General features: G+C 38.2%; 1 protein-coding gene across 3 annotated transcripts in view; it reads right to left on the reverse strand.

Moving 5' to 3' along the window:
- The window catches only part of ANKRD11 (ankyrin repeat domain containing 11), a 199,015-nt gene that overhangs the window by 166,652 nt on the left and 11,430 nt on the right, over positions 1-20,933 (reverse strand). For all 3 annotated transcript variants that reach the window (XM_081017738.1, XM_081017737.1, XM_081017736.1), the window contains exon 2: positions 9,259-9,338. The gene's annotated coding sequence lies outside the window, so the exon portion shown is untranslated. The remainder of the gene's footprint in view (positions 1-9,258; positions 9,339-20,933) is intronic.

Consider the following 20,933-nt stretch of genomic DNA (forward strand, 5'->3'; position numbering starts at 1 on the left):
TACTTTTCCATCAATGCTCTGTTTTTAATCCTGTTGCTTGGCCTCAAACATGCATAAGAACATTCTCGGTGTTGTATAATGTTTTCAGACAAAACATGATGATGTAGTTATTGAAACAGCAACAAAAGGCATAACGTATATAAATCACAGCTTCCCTTACTGCAGTGGAGCTGCATTCCAGTGAGGAAGCCACCAAAGCAGCACAAAGTAATGATGCAGCAAATAAAAATTAAATTTGGAAGCAACTTTTATTTAAAACATTTCTGATTTGGATTTCAATTTGAAAATGTCTGAACAAAAAGCTAACATTCCAGATGTTACTTTTTAAAAGTTTACACTAAAATCCTCTACCTAAATATACTAATCCCCTTCCTTCCAAAGCTGCTCCAAGAGTTGTAAAAGCAATCAACATTTTGTTACCACTAATGCAGGGGTCAGCAAACTTTTTCAGCAGGGGACCGGTCCACTGTCCCTCAGACCTTGATTTCCGTGGATAAATTTATAAATCTATACAACACCACCCACCCACTGGTTTTGTCAGAAGTATATTATCAATAAGCATCTGCTCAAGCACAATCCTCTGCAAACACTCATACAGCTTCATATCATGTAAGAAAAATATCAAGCTTTCAGTGTTTATTAAGAAGATATAAATTAGAAAATGGAGCACTGGCCTCAATTTGGTTTGAGTAAGGTGGCAACCCACTGGAATAACCATCACATTACACTAAATTTAAATTGCTGATTTCCAAACTGCATTCAGGGCAGCCCTGGAGTACCTTGAAAACTTATCAGGGACTCTTCATTGAAGAGGCCAGTAATGGCAGCCAAGTTTCCCTGTCACTGCTCATCTTCTCCTGTAATGCATAGTCTTGGCACAGTGCTTTGTGTTCTAAAATGCACTCTCACTTCAAACTGAGCATCAACAAAGTCCAACAAAACCCTTGATCTAATTCAAAGTAACATTCCAAAAAGTAGAGAAAAGTAACATTTTCACTAACTGAAAAATTAGCTTTAGTGCCTGAGCATATTTGCCTTGTGTTACAACAGCAAAACATTAAAACAAGCAGAAGCTATCACAACTCAACTTGCATTAAGGAAAAGTTAAAAGCTTTCCTGTGAAAAACAAATACAGGATATTGGCAAGACTGCAAGAATGAGGTTTAAAAAAAAAAGACTAAGTACAACAAATGGATTTTATTCTCTTTGTACAACACAAAGAGCAAGTCTACTTCTTGCAAGACTGCAGTAATAAGTTTATCACTGCCAGAGAATAAGCAGAATGGTTAAATAACTTTGAACAATTACCATGTTAACCTAACCACACAAGATTAAGCAAAAGTCAATGGGATCTGAAATGCAGGTGTAGTCATGTTGAAGAGACCTATGCCAACTAAAGTGTCCCAAAACTTCCAAGTCTTATTTCACAAAAGTTTGTTCTCATCGGTCTCAATAGGGCTCACTGGGGTAAATATCAAAGGATCCCATACTTACTTACACTGGTAGTAACGAAGAATCCACCTGTTAGCTGCAAACTTATCCTATGTGGGTTAGTGAGTATGCTTACAAACCATGGAGCCATACATTTCCCTTTCCCCCTATAAATGGTTCACGGATGTGCCAGTCACTCGCCTATGCCCTAGGAATATATGGTTGCTTTTGCTTCTTTCCAACCAGGCACTTGTTTGTTTTCTTCTTCTTCTTCTCCTCCTCCTCCTCGGTTTCAAGTTCTAGCTCAGCTGGCCTCTGCATTCTGTCTCCAAGTGTCCCACTGCTGGAAGACAGGCCCCTTCCTTTTTCATGCTTGTCGTCTCCTCCTCCTCTCCCTGGTTTCTTTTCTTCCTTTTATCTTTTGGACATAGTGGCCCCCCTCCTATGGCATAGATCATTTGATGTAGCCAAACCTCACCTACCCCCCCCCCCCGCAATTCTATGTATTTAGGCAACAATTGGCAATCATGTGAGGTGATCACTGATGGTGACAAACACCGACTGGCTGAGACTTGGTCTGTTATCTGTCATACATCATACATGTCATTATGTGTAGGGTAGGTGAGTGTGGCTTGGCCAAAACAGCCTTGTGGGACAAATGAGAAGTACTGGAGGGACAATTAGGCTCATGGACCAAAGATTCCCTATCACTGATCTGAAACTACGAACTACCAATGGATAGGTTGGCTGAGCGTTAAATTTGCAACACAGAGGTAATGGGCAGCTTCCCCTCTAGGCTGAAAACGTAACAGTCTCAACCATCATTTTGCTATTTGAAAGAAGGTAGGAAAAGAATGCTGCAGAAAAAGGAAATGCAACTCTGATTGTTCCACCATGCAGGATTGGGAATAGTGGCCCCAAATGACTCTTCCATTTTCTAGCTCTGCCTCTGGAGAGAGAAACTAAAATTAGCTGATCCACTCCCAAGATCCATAGCAGCATTAGTCATTAAAATGTTAACTTGTCACATATGATTTTAATCAAGTCATCCTCTGTGGTGTGCTCAGCTTGGAAAGCACAGTACGCAAGGTTTATGCCTTTTCATCATCATAAAAAGATGAAATGCAAGAAATAAGCCTACAGCAATATGTGAATGGCCATATTTAGAATTATTTTATCCAGTTCTTTTCTAAGTTCACTTCATCCCTAGACATCAGAAATAACATGTCTACCTCTGTTTGTTATAAGCAACACAATTATGGGTGCTGGTGCTGCTCCTAATTCCAGTACTGGCAGTGTTAGATGGGCCCTTTAAAATCAAATTTCAATTCAAAAATTCCTTTATTTACACACACACTGAATGAAGGACTGCACAGTGTTTCTCAGCAGGTTACTCAGCAACCTGAATATATTCATGTAATAATGACAGAAATGGCTGTCAATTCATCTGGCATTCAGCAAGCAAAATTTAAGAGCCATTTTCACATAATTTACATTCCAAACTTAGCAACATCTTATTGCATCAAGCATTTGAGGGGTCTATGTAACAGAGAATGACATTTGTGGACCAGAAAACTAAGGCTGCAATGCTAAACACATTTACTGTGGAGTAAACCCTTCTAACTCGGTGGGACTTAGTTCTAAAGAAGAACAGGATTATACCATAAAAGGAATTTCACATCAAAAATAGATCCAATGCAGTAACACTGTAACACCAATGCAGTGACTGTTAATTTAGCGGAAGGAATCAATTTGAGTTCCTCAATATTTCAACCAACCAAAGGCCATTTGGACTTTCCCTTCTCATACCTGTTCATCAGACACACATACCACTCCATATAACTATTTACAGGTTGTCTCCCCCTGACTATATGACTGAACATCTCTTCCAAAAATTGTCATTTGATCTGCCTCGGAGCAATAAAGTGCTCGTGCACCATGTCCACGCTCTCCTCAATAGCTTATGTAATAGTAAAGGACAAGGAGGAAACATGTTTACATCTGGAAACAACAACATCACCAAGGCCTCATGAGCCACTTTTGTGTGTCCATATGTTATGAGAATATATAACAATAAATGTTTTGTGAGAAGCACATTATGGTCCACTCAGTTTTTCTTCCACGAAACTCAGGAGACTGTACATGAGACGCCCCCAACAATTTTCCATTCAGACAATGCCTGTTTAGCATTGGCACAGTTGCTGCATTCCATGCCTTCATAGGACATCAGTCTTCCCCCTGAATACAACTGCTATGTCATACCACAGCCACATGCACCATCCTTAGATAAGGATAGTAAATGCATTTATGTTTTTGTTTAGTTTACACACACTCCTCCATATTTATTATTTTTACAGTGACTAGATCCTATGTATAGGATTTTTTAAGCAGTCACTTTTACCTTGGAAAGATGCTCTACCAAGGAAAAGGACTGCAAATACTGTAAAAGGAACTAATGGCTTAAAAGGCAGCAAAAATGAATGAAACCACCACAGAGGCAGAAGGAGCACTGAAGAGAAGAACCAAAGATAAGACTAAACACAGATGGGAAATCAACAGGTGGTAAAAGAAACAAGGAAATGACCAGCCTGAAAGGTGAACAACAGGCGTCAGGAAGAAATGACTGCTTTCTGAGAAGCAAAGCGGGGGGGGGGGTGAATAAAGGAGGAGTAAGGCTAAGCTAAGACAAGCAGCTTCCTTTATTCTTTTTTAAAGCTTACAATGTTGCCTATTGTCCATTGGGGCAGCACCAAATCCCAACCTGGCCACAGCTTCTCTCGGATCTCCAGAATGTTTTATCAGCTACAAATGTTCATCCATGTCTGTAGACATACCTAAAAGCTTCATTTTAAAAATTGCAGAGAATGAAAGTTGGAAGGGATGTCAAATGCCATCTACACCAACTCCTACCAATGCTGAAAATCCACTACTACAACCTCCATGATGGGGAGGCCATCCAGCCTCTGCCTACAAACCTCTACTGAAGGTAAGTACACCAGCTTCCAAGGCAATCTGTTCCATTGCTGATCAGCTTGTACTTCCTAATGTTTAGTTTAAACCCTTTTTCTTCCAATTTGAATCCTATTTGAATTTGAATTTTAGCTCAAGTCCTACCCACTGAAACAACTTATAGCAAGTTTGCTCCCCAAATTTGAGATAGTTTTTCCAAATATTTTGAGGAGTATATAATACAAGTATTTCCCTTTGGCAAAGATAAGAAGCTATACTACCACAGACTAGAAAAAGAAAGTTTCACATATTCTGGTAACAATATTTAAAGTCAACAGTGAACACAGGATTCTGACCATTGGATAGGCCACTCATATACATTCTCTGGCAGTGTCCCTAACAAATATAGTCGCAAAAAATACAATTACAGAAAAACCTCAAAAATACATAAAATTTAAACAAGTAAATCTCACTAATGCCCAGTGGAAGACAAAGCACAAAGAGTATGAAAGCTACATTCAACTTATTGGCCTCTTCCCATATTATTATCTGGGGTAGTGCATGCCTGCCAAGTGGGTAGACCGGAGTTACCCCACAGAAGTGAGCTTCCAGGCCCAAGTCTAAATATGAAAGTATTCTAGAGGCAATATATGTACTGCTATCATCTTCCAGAGGATTCACCTCTAGCTCCAACCCTCATCACTTCACGCAAAGTCTTTGAAGGCAGAAGAAAACCCGCTCTTTCCACCCAGGACATACTAACAGAGAGAGAAGCCAATACGAAGAGAGACATTTAAAACCTGCTCCCATGTCTCCTCTGCCTGTTCACAATATCTACCTACTGCAGTTATCCAATTCTCCAAGATCACCTTACTTTTGTCTTTTCACATGTTTTCCAAATAGACATTTTGAAGTATTTGGTCTTGAGCAGTGTTCAAAATTAGCCAGGCATCAGGCACATTTTACACCTGGCTTTCGTTCACTTGCAACCAAGTGAAGATGCCTGCGCGCCAGGGTGGCGCCTGGCATCTCCACCATTTGGAGCTGCATGCCTGCAGTTGATTGGATCTGGACTGTTTTTCACATGCTAATACCACATCATGTAGAATTAGCTTCACAATCATAATGAATTTCTGGAACCAAAATGCTATTTCTGTGCAGCTTGAGCAGGAGCAGTCACCATTAAGAAAAAGAGGTTGGAATAGGCCAAGATATATGTGGACTGTCCCTGAGACATTTCAAGTTCTCAAAGCTCTTAACCTAGCTCAAGGTTGTCATCTGAACTAGCCAGATGTTTAACTGAGTATCAATCACAGTCTGTCCATCATTTGAAAAATAAGACTTTAGAGCCGTCTTGCCCCAAAATGGCAACTGGACATTCCATTTTGGAGACTGTAACTTTGGTTTAAAGAGCCATTTGAAGCCTAGCTTATATGGCTGGATTTCTAACACTGGTTTCAAGGATGTTGAACTTACAGTTAAAAGTGATTAGGTTGCAAAGGTTCACTCGTCATTAAAACTTGCATTAACGAAACATTTTTGTTACCTTATGCTACATCTAAAAATGTATTCAGGATAGGAGAGTGAAATCTAACTCAAGGTTGTGGCAGATCCTGATTTTACAAAACCTTTCCCTATGCAGTCAAGAATCAGTAAATATTTAAAAGTGAATGCATCCAAGCTGAAGTGCCACTAATGGAAAAGACCTGAGTTAAATGAATACCAAGATCTGGCCCCATTTTGTCTAAGCAATTCTATCTTCATTGTAAAATGTGACTTTTCCGAAGACAATTCAATTCTTAAAGCATGTGTTGAAACTGCATTTTTACTATCTAGCTCAGCTTCACAATAGCGTTCTTCTCGGAAGGTCAGAACAAGGCAAGATTCAAGCTTGGAAAAACAATTCTGCTTAGCAGCCCCACCATATTCATCCTTTTAACAACAACAACAACAACAACAATTTATTTATACCCAGCCGCTCTGGGCAGATTCCAACAAAAGATTAAAATACAATAGTCCTTCAGATATTAAAAGCTTCCCTAGACACCTACATATTCATTATGAACTCTGTGAAATACTACTTCCAAAACCACCATCACAATCTCACTTCTGCTCAAAAGTCTTGATCTGTCAATTTCTGTAATGAAAAATGTGAGTATTGAGAGTTTAACCAGCTGCCAGCTTACACTAGAATTCTGTGCTAAAGAAAGGCACCAGATTATCATGCTTCTTCAAGAAACTCAACAGTACATAAACATTGGAAGCCTAAACGCTTTTCAACAAGAAAATAATACATACACAGAGCATAATCATTAGTGTGGTATACGTGTGGTATACAGTGATTTGGCTGCGCTGCATTTTTATTATTATTCCACTTTCCATTAATTTACACATGACCCAATTTTTATTACAAGAAAGAATGCTAAGGAGAAGCCTATATACACTTCAAACACTAATATTGCGTGGAAATAACTGCATAGATGTCACCAAAGAACATAAAACTGCCACAACTCCAGCTTCATTAGAACATATTCTTTCACAGAAATCCCAGCACTAACACACAGCCATCATATTGTTGGTCACAGATTCTGCAATAGCTTGGCCATGAAGAATTCTGCAAATCAAGTACCACACATCCAATTCACTGGACAGTCTTGCACTTTGCCCCAACTCAAGAATATGCAAGTACTCAGTAAGCTTTCCAAGAATTTGAAAACATTCTTAATTTCTATATACCAACAAAATCATCACTCTGGGCAAATAAGCCCTTACGATTCATCAGTGGCAGGTGGAAATTAGCACTGTTACTTATTGGGTATTCAATACTGGAAGGGAAGAATGCACACCTAATTTCAACATGACAAATTAAAATTTATGCTCCAATCACCACTTTTAAGACAATCTCATTAAGGCCCCTGCAGTAAGGAAAATTACCTACACGTGCACAGGTATGGTGATGACACAAGTGACAAAATTAATATACCTTTAAGCTCTGCAGCAGCAATATTCTGCTCTCCAGGTCTCTTGTGAGCAGAATGAGCACAAATCTTTTTGTGTAAAATGTGAGATATTAAATAATTCTATCTAAAGAATTCAGGTTTTAATTACTATTCCAAGTGTGTATGTTAGTTGTTCCACACAAAAACAACATTCTACCAATTTTTCTTATTTGCTCTCCAAAGGATTAATACTTATAAAATAAACACACAAACATTAAAAACAATAATCTAATGTGAACAAACTGCAAGTCAGCAACAATTAATAACGGAATGCCCTAAAAGGGCCCATCTCACCGACTGTCCTAAATGGCAGTGATGGACACTGGTATTCACTACTAGGACACTCAGTTACACCATCTGCCAAGAAGCAGATTTTACCTCTCTCATTACTCTCGAAGAAGGGACTTCAACAGGAGTCTGCAATCGACCATGGGTGCATTGTATCATACTAATTACAAAATAGGCAAGAAGCTACTGTTGCTGCTACCTCATCAAAGCTAAGGAAACAGCTTTTTATCACAGTCTTTTCCAATGTTTTGTTAACTGACATGAGACCCACATCAGAAGATGCATCTCAATGTCATTGCTGAGACAGGTGCTCCACTGACAGGCTTCAGAAAGTTGTCAGCAGTGACAAAAACCTGCAGCACATATTTTTAGCGCACTCTTATACAGAGTTTGGGTGCATCTGAAGGTGCAGAATTTTTTAAAGCTCAAACCAAGTCCAGACTTGATTTTAATGAATCCTCTTTTAATTAGAAACTTAATCACCAAGTTCAAACATTACTCTTGTTAACTGATTACATTTCACCCTGATAATGTCAAATTAAATCCTACATCACATTCACTAATTATCTCTTTTTGGTAAAAACTACCCTAGAAAAAGCCCTTAAGAGAGAACATTATTCAGTATGAATCTTCTCACCTACAGTAAGGAAACAATCCCCAATTTAGTCAAATATCTGACATTTCTCTCCATCCTCCAGAAGTAGGGAAAGACCTTTTCCTTTCAGGAACAAAAAACTAAGTTTGCCTCTCACCGCTGGGTCTCTGTTAGCACCATGGGGTGTGTGGTATGTATAAGCTTTGACAGATTCAATCTGGATGAGAGGGAGAGCTGTATGAGTGGACACAGGAGGCAGGTCTTGTAGAATGGCCCACAACTAGACTACTCTTTTTGCTTGGTCACCGCTGTTATATAAACCTTGTTTAATCACACTGAAAATGTTCTACAAATTTTACTTCTAAGAATAGTGACTCCAATCATTTCCCCTTCTTCCCTTGTGTTGCATGCAAGTGAATTTGTAGAGAACTTGCATGTACTGTAATAGGATTGTCAGCTTATAGTTGTTGCTTGCCACAGGTAACCAGCCAAGTGCCTAATTGCAAGGCAGGTTTTATGGTAGTTTATAAGTCCTTGGCTGCAGATTCAACAGTGTCTTTGCAGAGAAAAATGCCACAGTGCTTCTTTATCCAAGCATCTAAATCAGAAAGTTTCCCTGAGATGATAACTTACCCAATATATGTCTTGGTGATGATAAAATGAAAGCCATAGCCTGTATTTGTAATTTCCCTACAAAACCTTTGTCAGCTACTGCAGGGAAGTTCACCCTCAGGCCTTATTTGTGATGCTGCTATACACTGCACTACAACTAAAACTAGTTTCTTAATAAGCTGAAGACATTTTATCTGCACTACAAAACCAATTCTAACACAACTACTCTTATCAAAACCTATTAAATATTTACATTTTAAGAATAATAAATGAAAAATCACTATCACGATTCATAGTCATATTTTGTTTTTGTATTCACTATTACAAAAGCTATTCCACTGAAGGGGGGGGGGAGTGCTGGGGGGTAAGCAATAAAATAGTTACCGATTCCATAGCTGAAAGTAGTGGTTAGCAGGACATGGATAAAATCCAACAAAGAGATGTCTCCAAAGAAGCTCTGTATTCTGAAAGACAAACAAAAATTATCTTACATAAATATAAAGACTAACAATGCAAGCTTCAGGGGGGGAAAGCATGCTAAAATTATTACACCTCATAAAAATATCTTGTTGAATTCTATTCCCAATGTGCTTTGCTACTTCAACAGTCCACTGGGTGATAGTACTGTGATGTCCTACTTGTGCAACTGGGATTTTCCTTTCAGCCCTCTTAAAAAATAATCTATTTTCAGAGTCACATACATAGAAAATATTGAAATAAATTTTGACAAAATCTTTTCAGAAAGCTAGAATAAAATGAGAAGAAAAGATATCTGGTCTTTGGTAGGTTTCGGGGAGGGGTGGAATCTTAGCCACTGAATTTGCACTTACACTTATAGAGACATACTTGATCAAGATAACCTGGGATTCACATAACTACATAACTTATTTACTAATCATTCTGGTTACTCTTAGAAACTGATTTTTTTTCAAGACAAGAGAATACAAAGAATACATTCACAAAGAAAGAGAGTAGCACAGGTTTGCTCCCTCAGAAAAAAAATACTACTTTAAAATCAAACTATTTACTTCTTGTCCTGGTTTAAATACAAAAGTAATAACAATATCCTGTAAGTACCGTACAGGTAAGAGCTCGTGAAATTTACTGGTAATTGTATCATATAACTATCCCATGCTAGCATTTACATAAACATTAGCAAAGCTAATATTCACCAATAAAATATATCCTTCCTTTTTAAGTATCACCTTCATATTTTTTTATAGCTAACACTACCATAAGAATAAGATATCTGGTGCTTGCTATTATCATTCCAGAACAAGCAAACTGTGACTCATAATTGCAGTGAAGCCAGCTGTTCTTAAGTAAAAGAAGTCAAGGCTAACCTATAAAAGACAGCACTAGGCAACTACAATAAAAATCACCAATCTCTAGTAGAAAAACAAAAGGCGGCAAGGCTATTTAAATTTGAGCAAAGTAATGCAACAATCGTCATCAAACTGTAGCCAGATGCATGATGCAGTTCTACAGCTGAAGCTTAGCACGCCTGGCCCTATAAACACCTGGGTCCCATGCATAAACCTCTTTTGGAGGTTGTGGGGTACTGAGCAATAGGAGTGTTAGGCTAGGGCTTCAGAGACCTATAACTGAGTGGTCATTGAACACTGGCCTTTAAAAAATTAGCCTCAATTACAAACTAGCATTACAGCGTCATTGTGAAAATATAAGTTGTAGAGCACTTTGAAGAGTACTAACTCATTCAAAAGGAGAGGATTATACTGTCTCCATACCAGGCCGGCCAAAAACGCTCTTTGGTCTTGTAAAGGATAAGCTGTCTTTTAATTGTGGATTTAAAAAACTGTGCTACAATACCTGAATATATAGCAATATTTTATAGCAGGGGTGTCCACCTTCCAAGAGACTGTGATCTACTCACTGGCAGTGATCTTCCCATTGGATTGACCAGAGTTGTTGAGCTTTTTTGAGGGAGGCTTCACCAAAGTTGTTGAGCGTTTTTTTTAGGGGGAGAGACCACAGTTGTTGAGGGGTTTTTTTTAGGATCGACCAGGGAAAGCCCGTGATCGACCAGTAGATTGCGATCAACCAGTTGGACAGGCCTGCTTTATAGCGATACCTCTATATAGACATATAAAAATGACTTCAAATATAACAATAAAAGCCAGAACTGAACTAGGAAAATGAACCAGTGTGCTACAATGCATGACAAACCAATCCAGACAGCAGGAGGCCTAGCCAAGTACAGAACATTCCATTTGGAGAGAACCTCTGACATGTTCAAAAATGCTGAAGCAGATGGTGAGCAGTCTTTAATACTAGTATCCCAGCTTAGTCAACCACCAATGTTTGCTAAAATTAAGTCATATAAGAACTCCAGGGGCTGAACTAAAAAATGAAATGTATGCATTGCTACTTAAGATTTCATGTACATAAATATGAGCTACTTATTTAATCATGAAGGCAAGGCTGACTATTCTTTCTTTGGAAAGGAACCCTTCATATACCAAAAAACAAAACAAACAACCCCTCCTTTTATGGCAGTACCAAGCCTTCTGTACTGAGAAAAACCCAAAGGATTTCCTGCTCTGTTAACATGATGCTCCTAAGCAATGGAGTTAACCACACATCAGAGCCAGAACTGGTTTTAGTTTAATACAATGACCTGAAAACACATTTTAATATTTATGTGCATAGCACCTATGTCAGCTAGAAGAGTGAAGCCAGACTAGCAATCTTAAACACATAACCATGAACATCAAAAAGGAGGAACAACATGAAAAAGAAGCATATAGTCTGGAGACAAGTAACTGGAAAAGAAGGGCAAATTTAGGAGGCAGGTGGTACATGGACTTCCAGGGAACTAGGTAAAAGTAAAGAACAGATGGGGAGGGAGTGTTGAAATGAAAAGCAAAGGAGGACTGATTAGTTTTCAAGAGAGCACTTAAAAAAAAAAAAGACAAAGCATAATGCCTCTCTCATGTTACACTTCTATTTCTGCCATAGGGATCTTTTGCAATGCTAAACAGAATGGAAGCTGCATGTAATACAAAGAAGAAACAAAGCAAGTAAAGTGATACATTTTATTGGGCCTATTTTTATGGGAAAGACTGTAGAAGCTTGCAAACTTTATATGCTGTAAGCTGCCCAGAGTGGCTGGGGAAACCCAGATGGGTGGGTGGGGTGGTGGTGGTAATAATAATAATAATAATAATAATGTAGAAAATATTAGTATCCTGCATCCTTGATTATCGTATTTGTATCTTGCCATGCCTCCAAGAAGTTCAAAAGGTTATCCCATTTTATCCTCACAATCCTGCTAAGCAATTTAGACAGAAATATGGCCTGAAGCAATCTACAGTGCTTCATCGTTGAAGAATTTTAATCCTCATTTCCCAGTTCAGGTTCAACACTCCAGTCACTATACTACAGTAGTTAGAGGATTGGATTGGGACCTGAGAGACCAGGGTTTAAATTCCCATTCAGCCATGAAGCTTACTGCGTGACCTTGGCCCAGTCACTACTTCTCAGCCTAGCATACCTCACAGGATTGTTGTGGTAAAATGGGAAGATGGAGAACTACGTATGACCCTCTTGAAGGAAAGGCGGGATAGCAGTGTAATAAATAAATATTTTAGTTGGGTACTTAGTGTCTAAAAAGCTAATTCAGGTGTCTATTCCAGAAGTTAGGAAAGAGAAAGCAAGCAATATGCATTTTATGTTGAAGTATTATCTTAGAATGTGTCAAAAATGGGGAGGGGGGGAATCTAACACTTCTGAAAATTATCTTTATAACAACTGATACTCTTATAATCTTTCAGTGAAATGTACATGGAAGCCTTCATAGAGGTTCTATTTGGCAAAAACACTGGTCCATCTGAAAATTCTACCTTATTCCTTTTAAAGAACAAATTGTTGAAGAACAATGTTGATCTTTTTTTAAAAATGCCACAACTCAAGAAGTTTATTTTCACTTATGTTAGTGCAGGCTTCCTCAACCTCGGCCCTCCAGATGTTTTGAGACCACAATTCCCACCATCCCTGACCAATGGTCCTGCTACCTAGGGATCATGGGAGTTGTAGGCCAAAAACATCCGTAGGGCCGAGGTTAAGGAAGCCTGTATTACTGTGTGCACCCAACAATCACAGTGTATTTCATCCACTGATTAGTACCAAGTACAGTGGTGCCCCACAAGACGAATGCCTCGCAAGACAAAAAACCCGCTAGACGAAAGGGTTTTCCGTTTTTTGAGCTGCTTCGCAAGACGATTTTCCCTATGGGCTTGCTTCGCAAGACGAAAAACGAAAACGTCTTGCAAGTTTGTTTCCTTTTTCTTAACACCGTTAATACAGTTGCGACTTGACTTCGAGGAGCAACTCATAGAACGCGGTGTGGTAGCCTTTTTTGAGGTTTTTGAAGACTTTGGTGATTTTTGAAGCTTTTCCAAAACTTCTTTTGCAGCCATTTGGTAAGTTAAACTTTTAAAACTTTTTTGGGGGTTTTTGGATTTTGGGTTGGGGTGTTTGGAATTCAAGGACTTGGTGTTGGGGAGGGGTTTGCAAGAATCTGGAAGCTTGTGTGTTTTTTTCTGCATTTTTATGATTTTCTGTGACCATTGGGCCACTCTGCTGTTTTTAAAAAAAAATTCTGGATTTGAATTTCTGTGTGGTGGGTGGCTGGGGGAACAGTTGAGGAGGGGGTTCTTCAGCAAGAAGCAAAGAGTGGAAGAGGAACCTTCTTCGAGTTGTCCCCCAGAGTCTTAGAAAATCTACTGTACACTTTGTTGATTTTTAAATGTTTTTCTGTCATGTTTAGAAACTTAATTTATTGCTCCTTCAATTTTTGAAATGCTCTTTACAGTATGTGTGACTTTAAAGAGCACTTAATAAACTCTTGTTGTACCAAATTTGGCTTTGTTTGGACTTTTTTTGACCATAGGAACGCATTAATTGAATTTCAATGCATTCCTATGGGATTTCGTGCTTCGCAAGACGAAAAATTCACTAGACGAAAAAACTCGTCTTATGTGTATTCATTATTTTCCACCCTGGTCTGCTCACACTGATATATTTCTGGTGTTGTTCCTCCAATTCTTAATTCTGCGATTTTGCATTGCTGACATCCAAGCAGCACCCTGGAAAATACTGAACTTCAAATGAAAAGGAAAACTGCAGCTATAGCACAGAATATCTTAGAGGCCAGATTTTGGTTTCAAACAGACTGACAGCTTTTCTTGCACAGGCACAGTCCTTTATATACTATTAGCAATAAATGATTAGGGAATCCTAAGTAAATAGGCTCATGCTACTGAAAAATTAATGCCCCAGCCATCTGAAACCCTTGTGCCAATCCCTACTTCTAGTATAACAGAAGCTAACAGAAAGAGAGATGTCACCAACACCACAGTTGATGGGATATTGGACTATTCCAGCCACATTTGCAGCACATAAATGTGCTGGATTTATAGTACACTGTAAATAGGGCTTTACCTCCCTTTTTGTCTGGAAACCTAAGACAAACCTATATTGTATATGAAATTGCATGTAATTTCCTTTTATTAGAAACAAGTTCTTGTCAGATGTAAACAGTGTTTTGTGGTTGTTTTAGCAAAATTCTAGCCAAAACCAGGTCCCTCAAGATGACTCATTTCAGCCTGCTGACCAACTGAATAGTCTGTTACTCTAATACAGGAGTTGTATTCAGCTAAAAAGAACTACTGGCAGCTTAAAAAAAAAAATTCTGAGTGGGGTACCCTGGATAAGAGGGAGAGTTTACAGAACAGACGGGCATGCAACTGTTACTGAGAAGCATGCCATTAAATGCAGGGCTGGCAAACCTGGTTCCCTCTAGACATTGCTGCATTATAACTCCTATAATTCTAAAAAAGGTTGTCTGCTAATATAAGAAAAATAATAATAGTAATCTTTTAAAAATCAAAAGAAACAAAAAAATCACCAGCTGCCATCAAGGATAAGATTATTTGATTAATCTCAATATAAACAAATAAATATAAACAGTCAAAACAAGTATCTTAAATAAACAAAACATGTAGAAAGCGCAACAAGATCTTCAAAAAAAACCAACCCTAGGTGATAAAGGTAAAGGTACCCCTGACCGTTAGGTTCAGTCGCGAATGACTCTGGGGTTGCATGCTATAGGCGAGGGAGCCGGCGTTTGTCCACAGACAGCTTCCGGGTCATGTGGCCAGCATGACTAAACCGCTTCTGGCGAACCAGAGCAGCGCAAGGAAACACCTAGGTGTTTACTTTACTTTGCAGAGTAAATATCTTACAGAGCCCCCTTTGTTGTTCATTTTTAGTCTCCCTTCCACAGGAATATAATCCTATCACCCCTGACAATTAACCACAGATTCTGGGGGTGATCAGAATTGTAGTTCATAAACATCTGCTGGTTAGCCACCCCCAATTTAAACTAAAATTATTCAATTATTAGATTTGTCTAAGATACTACAGGTAACTTCTCTATCTGATAATTATGACATTTTTCATTAAATTACTAGAAGGCAGGCTGAACCACAATGTGTCAATCCCTAAAAGAAGACTGAAAATATGTATGGAAAGTAGTATTTGTTTAATACAATTCTAGCTTTCTCAAAAAAAAATTCCTGAAAACTGGAACTTGCTTCCCCCACTCTCCATCCCAACTTCTGCACACTCAATTATCTTTGATCAGGCTCAAAAGGCTGCCTCTGAACTTTATGGGTAAGCATACTTGCATTTATTCATGTTGATATATGCATGTAAAGAGAAAACTGAAAGAAGCTAAGTACCTAAAGAGTATGAATCCTGATTTAAGGAGCTCAGAGAATGTTTTTGACAATATATATATTGTCTACCCCTTTCAGTTCTTCACATCCCTACAAGCCTATACGTCAAATACTTAGAAGCTAGCAGTTATTCGTCTAAAGCCAGATAGTAAAAATTAACATTTTCTTGGTGTATCTCTGCTGAGCTGACCCTGACAATGCAATACAAATTAAGATAGCATCTAATCTACCTCAGTGGTACATAAGGTATCACTTTAGCAAGTGATATATTTAGACCAATAAGAGATATATCACTTTACAATAGCCATTTGTTTTGGTTTTACATGGGTATCCTTGGCTCACAATACTGGACACCAATACATTAATGCCCCTGCCAAATGAGGTGGGGTAAACAATTGCTTTGGATAAAGCATTTTCAGTGGAGGTGTCCTGGTTGTGGAATGCCCTCAACTGGTGCTTGTGTTGAGTATTTTTAAGCACCAGGTAAATACCCTTTTTATTTTGTGAGGCTTTTATTTTCTAAAGCTTTTCAGCAGTGCCCAAGGTCTAAAAGGGACTCAAAAAAGCAAACATGTCAGAGCCCTTTTTAAACCTTGGGCACTACTGTTGTTTTACATTATCTTTGATTCTATGTTTATGCAGTATTTGTGTATTTTATGGTTTAAAAACTGTACATTGACCTAAAATCCTATTGCTAATGAGCAGTATAAAATGCTATAAATAAATAATAATCTTATTTCTTTACACGAAAAAGCTGCAAAAACCCATTTATATCTGGCTTGTTTTAACCATTAGTTAAAGTGGAGGTGGGGAACCTGTGGCCCTCCAGATGTTGTCACGACTCCTATCTCCATCAGCCCCAACTAGGATGGTCAAGTCAGTGATGACGGGTTGGGTTTTTTTCCTCCCAGCAACATCTAGAAGGTCACATTTCGCCAACCCAGTGTTCAAGGCTCTGCCTTCAAAAATGCAGATAATACTTACTTCCCCAGATCCTACAGTAGTTGGTATCAGCCTTACACTCATACATTTCATGTTCAGCTCCACACATGAACAGGCTTCTTCATGAACAGTCCCTTCAGAATGAAACTCAGATTTCTGACTTTCTTGTTCCCCCCCACCATTTCCACAATTGAGGCTTACTGCTAATGTGCAGGATGCAAAGAGGTGTGAAAATATTGCTCTATGCTTCTACCCATTTTTGCAATACAGAGGCCTCTCCTTTTTCACTGCAGCCTGTAGTCAATCAAATAAGCACACCATAAATTTAAGGAAATGCTTTCTAATAGTTTCCAACACAATGAATCAGCCACATTCAAATGGGGGGACCCAGAGTATTCCCAATGAATGCATGTGGAAATACTTGGATACACAGAAGATACTTGCTGGATCCTACCTTTATCTGTTCAGACTATTTTTCAGCAATCTACACAATAACATGAAGCACATGACAATCAAGAAAGCTACTCATGCAATGATTTTTTTTTTTATTTCTTCTATCCCAATCCTAAATACCATCCTCTTTCCTTTTAATATAAAAAATGGAAACAAAACAGATGCTCGAAATTAAAGACAAACACAACTTGTTTTAGTTTGTTATAACCACACACACCTAAGGTACATAATATATTTGTTCTTTCCTAAAAACTATGCAATGCACTTTGAAAAATTCCTTAACAATTAGCTGAAGTGGAACTTGCAAAGAGCAAATCTTACCACTGAGCATAACCTGAAAGGAGATTTTAGAGTCCATGTTCACATGATTTAAGCAGGACTGAACTGCTTTTTTCTATACATAGCTTTCATGTATTGTGTACATTTACAGTTCTGGAGAATTACACAAGCTGTCCTTTGCTCATCTTAGATCATGTCTAAGGCTAAAAGAAAATGTTGAATTAGAACAGACTGTGCTCCATCAGCAAGCAATGTAAGGCCCACAAACCACATGCTGAGATATTTGTGCAGCCCACAGCTTCATGAAAAATCCTTGAAATCTTTGCTTTTTTTAAAAAAAGTTTCCAGCTCACATGAGTAAGCAGACAAACTTGAATACATGAAGGCAGTTTTTATTAACAGATTTGTGCAATATTTGTGCTATTTTTCAATATCTTATTCTCTGAGCCTATAAAATATCCTCAAGAACTAAATCAATTTTGAGTACCAAAGGTATTAAGTTACTAGGGCTCTTGGTCTTTCTTAGGCTAGCTGAAAGGCTGAAAACCATCTACAGCAGGGGTCAGCAAACCTTTTCAGCAAGGGGCCGGTCCCCTGTCCCTCAGACCTTTGGGGGGGCGGACTATATTTTTGGGAGGGAAATGAATGAATTCCTATGCCCCACAAAGAACCCACAGATGCATTTTAAATATAAGGACACATTCTACTCATGTAAAAACACACCGATTCCCGGACTGTCCGTGAGCCAGATTTAGAAGGCGATTGGGCTGAATCCGGCCCCCGGGCCTTAGTTTGCCTACCCATGATCTACAGGCCTCATCCATTACTAATGGTCTCGCATCACAACAACAACATATGCAGATTCACAATATGAAGCAACCCACATTCTGCAAAGTGGCCCATCACGCAGAACAATTTGCCTGCCTGTATTTTGTGCTTTGATTTAGTACTGTGGGCCATGATTTGCCCTTCTGTACTAGCAAGCGAAGACAAGATCTGTTCTGTCACTCTAATAGAACATGCAGTTTTCAGTTTGATTTATTTTGCATAAGAACTCCATTGCTCAAAAAAAAAAAAAAAACCACCTCAATGGCCCTAAAGTTAAATATATTCCAAGTTTGACAGTGTTTTTTTAACAAAAAACTAAGGAAGTTATATGAACACAAGGAAGAATGAATTTCCCTCTAACAGCAATACCTAAACCACCAACATGGTAATACATTCTCCACATAAGAACAAACAGTAGTGCTTTTAAGGATGAAACTATGATCCAATAGATAAAGCAATTGTTAATTTACCGTGAGTACTTTTTAAGGTATCGTTTCTAAAGGTATCTTATAAAACACATGAATGCAAAATCTTTCCTGTATTTCACAACATTAACATCTTCCACCAGAGCTCCATGACACAGGAAGAAAATACTACTAATCAAGCTATTTGATATTATGAATATAATATAGAAGATTTCAAACCCTATCATGAAAAGATGCTGTGAAGATTCCAACAGCCAGTTTAGGCACCCAACTCTTGTAACAAAAGAAACTGTTCATAAAATATCCAATATTTACATTCTGAAAGCCGCTCAAAATGCTGCAATCATGTTATAATTTTATGAAGTACATCTCCAAACGGGGTTCCATCGCTGAAAAACTGCAGCATGACTAACACAGCTCCATTATAAAAGGCAACGTAACCTAGCACTTGTTAGCAGCCAGTGCAACACTGGACTGAGTTTCCATGACAACCAGGGGAAAAATATATAAAAGCAAACTACAGTTAAGCGAAAATTACACTCCATGACAATACATGCAAAATGCAGGAACATTTGCAGTACAGCTTTTGATGAAATGCCCCAATGTACAATGTCAGTGAAAAATAATAATTAACTACAATAATTGCCGAGACTTATTTACCACAGTTGTTTGCCTCCATTTGGTGCAAACACCCTTAAAGTAACAAAAATAAAGAAAATAAAACCATTTACACCTGCAATACACCAAGTTGTTGCTTTTTTTAAAAAAAATGGCAATTTAAAATTTGGCATTTGGATATTCTAAGACTGCAGTTTTCACTTCTGTAGACAATGGCTGGTGAATAGGTTTGTAACTTGCTTCCTAGGAGAACATATGGCTTTGAATTATATATTAAGATACTGAGAATTCTGGAATTGGCTGGAACAAGACATTGTTTTCATTGTTTAAGGACTTGCACTTTGAATGTCTCCTGCTTACAGGGAAGTTAGTGCCTGTTTAAATAATCAAGAATTCCACAAAGAAAAAATAATAGCAACAGTAGACCAGGTATGTCAATTACACTGACAAGTCAGACAGACTATAGCAAGGTCATTTATTCAAACTACTCATCAACCATTTTGCTGAGATCAGCAACAAGTAAATGTGAGCATAACAGTTTGTAATTATTTGTTTATATTTACCCTGCTCTTAAATTTCAAAATTCTCCCAGAGCAATTTACCCCCAAAATTGAACCAAATAAAACATACACTCATAAAAAATATTTCAAAAAGAACTAAATTCACATTAAAACAGAGTAAACCAGAGGTAATCACCACCATAGACATTTTATCTTGGACTTCATCTTCAAAGGCAGAAGGACTCAGAAAAGAATCTAAACACTGAGACAGTTTTGTGTGAGAGCATAATCTGTAAACTACACTGAGTCTTAAACCACAGAATTTAAAAATATAAATGCCATCATTTTGAACCATGTCCAGAAATGGCCCAAGAATCAGTGTGGCTGCTTTAAAAACTAGTAATAAATACTCCAAATACCCAGGGCCAGTCAGCAATCTAGTTTCAGTACTTCTCACTGACTTATTTTTCTGAATAGTTTTCAAAGGGCATTCCCATGCACAACACATTACTCTAGTCTAAACAGTATGTTACTAGATCATGGATGCTGCATCCACAATCTCCATCCGAGACAGGCCACAGCTGGCAAACCTGTCTACATTGGTGAATGGTGCATGTACCCTTAAGAATGCAAACATGATCCTTAAGGGAAAAGCATAATCCTATCCAGAACAGGATGAACACCAACTTTCTGGTCAGAAGACACCCATCAACAAACAGTACCTCCACATTATCTGGATTAAGCTTCATTTTATTAGCCCTACTCCAGCTCATTAATCATTGCAAACATTGGTTCAGAACTTCCACAACGTAAATGGACATGTAATTTGTAGAATTTTAACAAGGTGGGATTTTTCTAGCTACAGTACTTATATCTGGGTAAAGTTGTTGTTTTTTCTTGTATGTTACCACAAATAGCTTATAGAAAGATTTGGGGGGGGTACCCAAAACCATAGTTTGTACTGTATTCCACATACTTAGTTGGTCTTAAAGGTGCTACTGGAAGGATTTTTTTATTTTGTATTCCACATGAAACTGTCAATATTCAAACATTCAGTTTTTTACTTTATGCATTACAGATTTCACTCTCACATTGCTAACTACAAATAGTTCAACCATTTTGAGGAGCATTGTGAGGAGAGAGAATATTAAGACACTTCATGTCCTGGAAACTAACAGTGCCCTGAATCTACAAGGTTCCTGATACTTATTCCCCTGCCCTGTCCACCACCACTGTACATAACTCACCAGAAC

Source organism: Podarcis pityusensis (assembly GCF_964106645.2).
Source record: "Podarcis pityusensis genome assembly, chromosome: 8".
NCBI classification, from domain to species: domain Eukaryota; kingdom Metazoa; phylum Chordata; class Lepidosauria; order Squamata; family Lacertidae; genus Podarcis; species Podarcis pityusensis.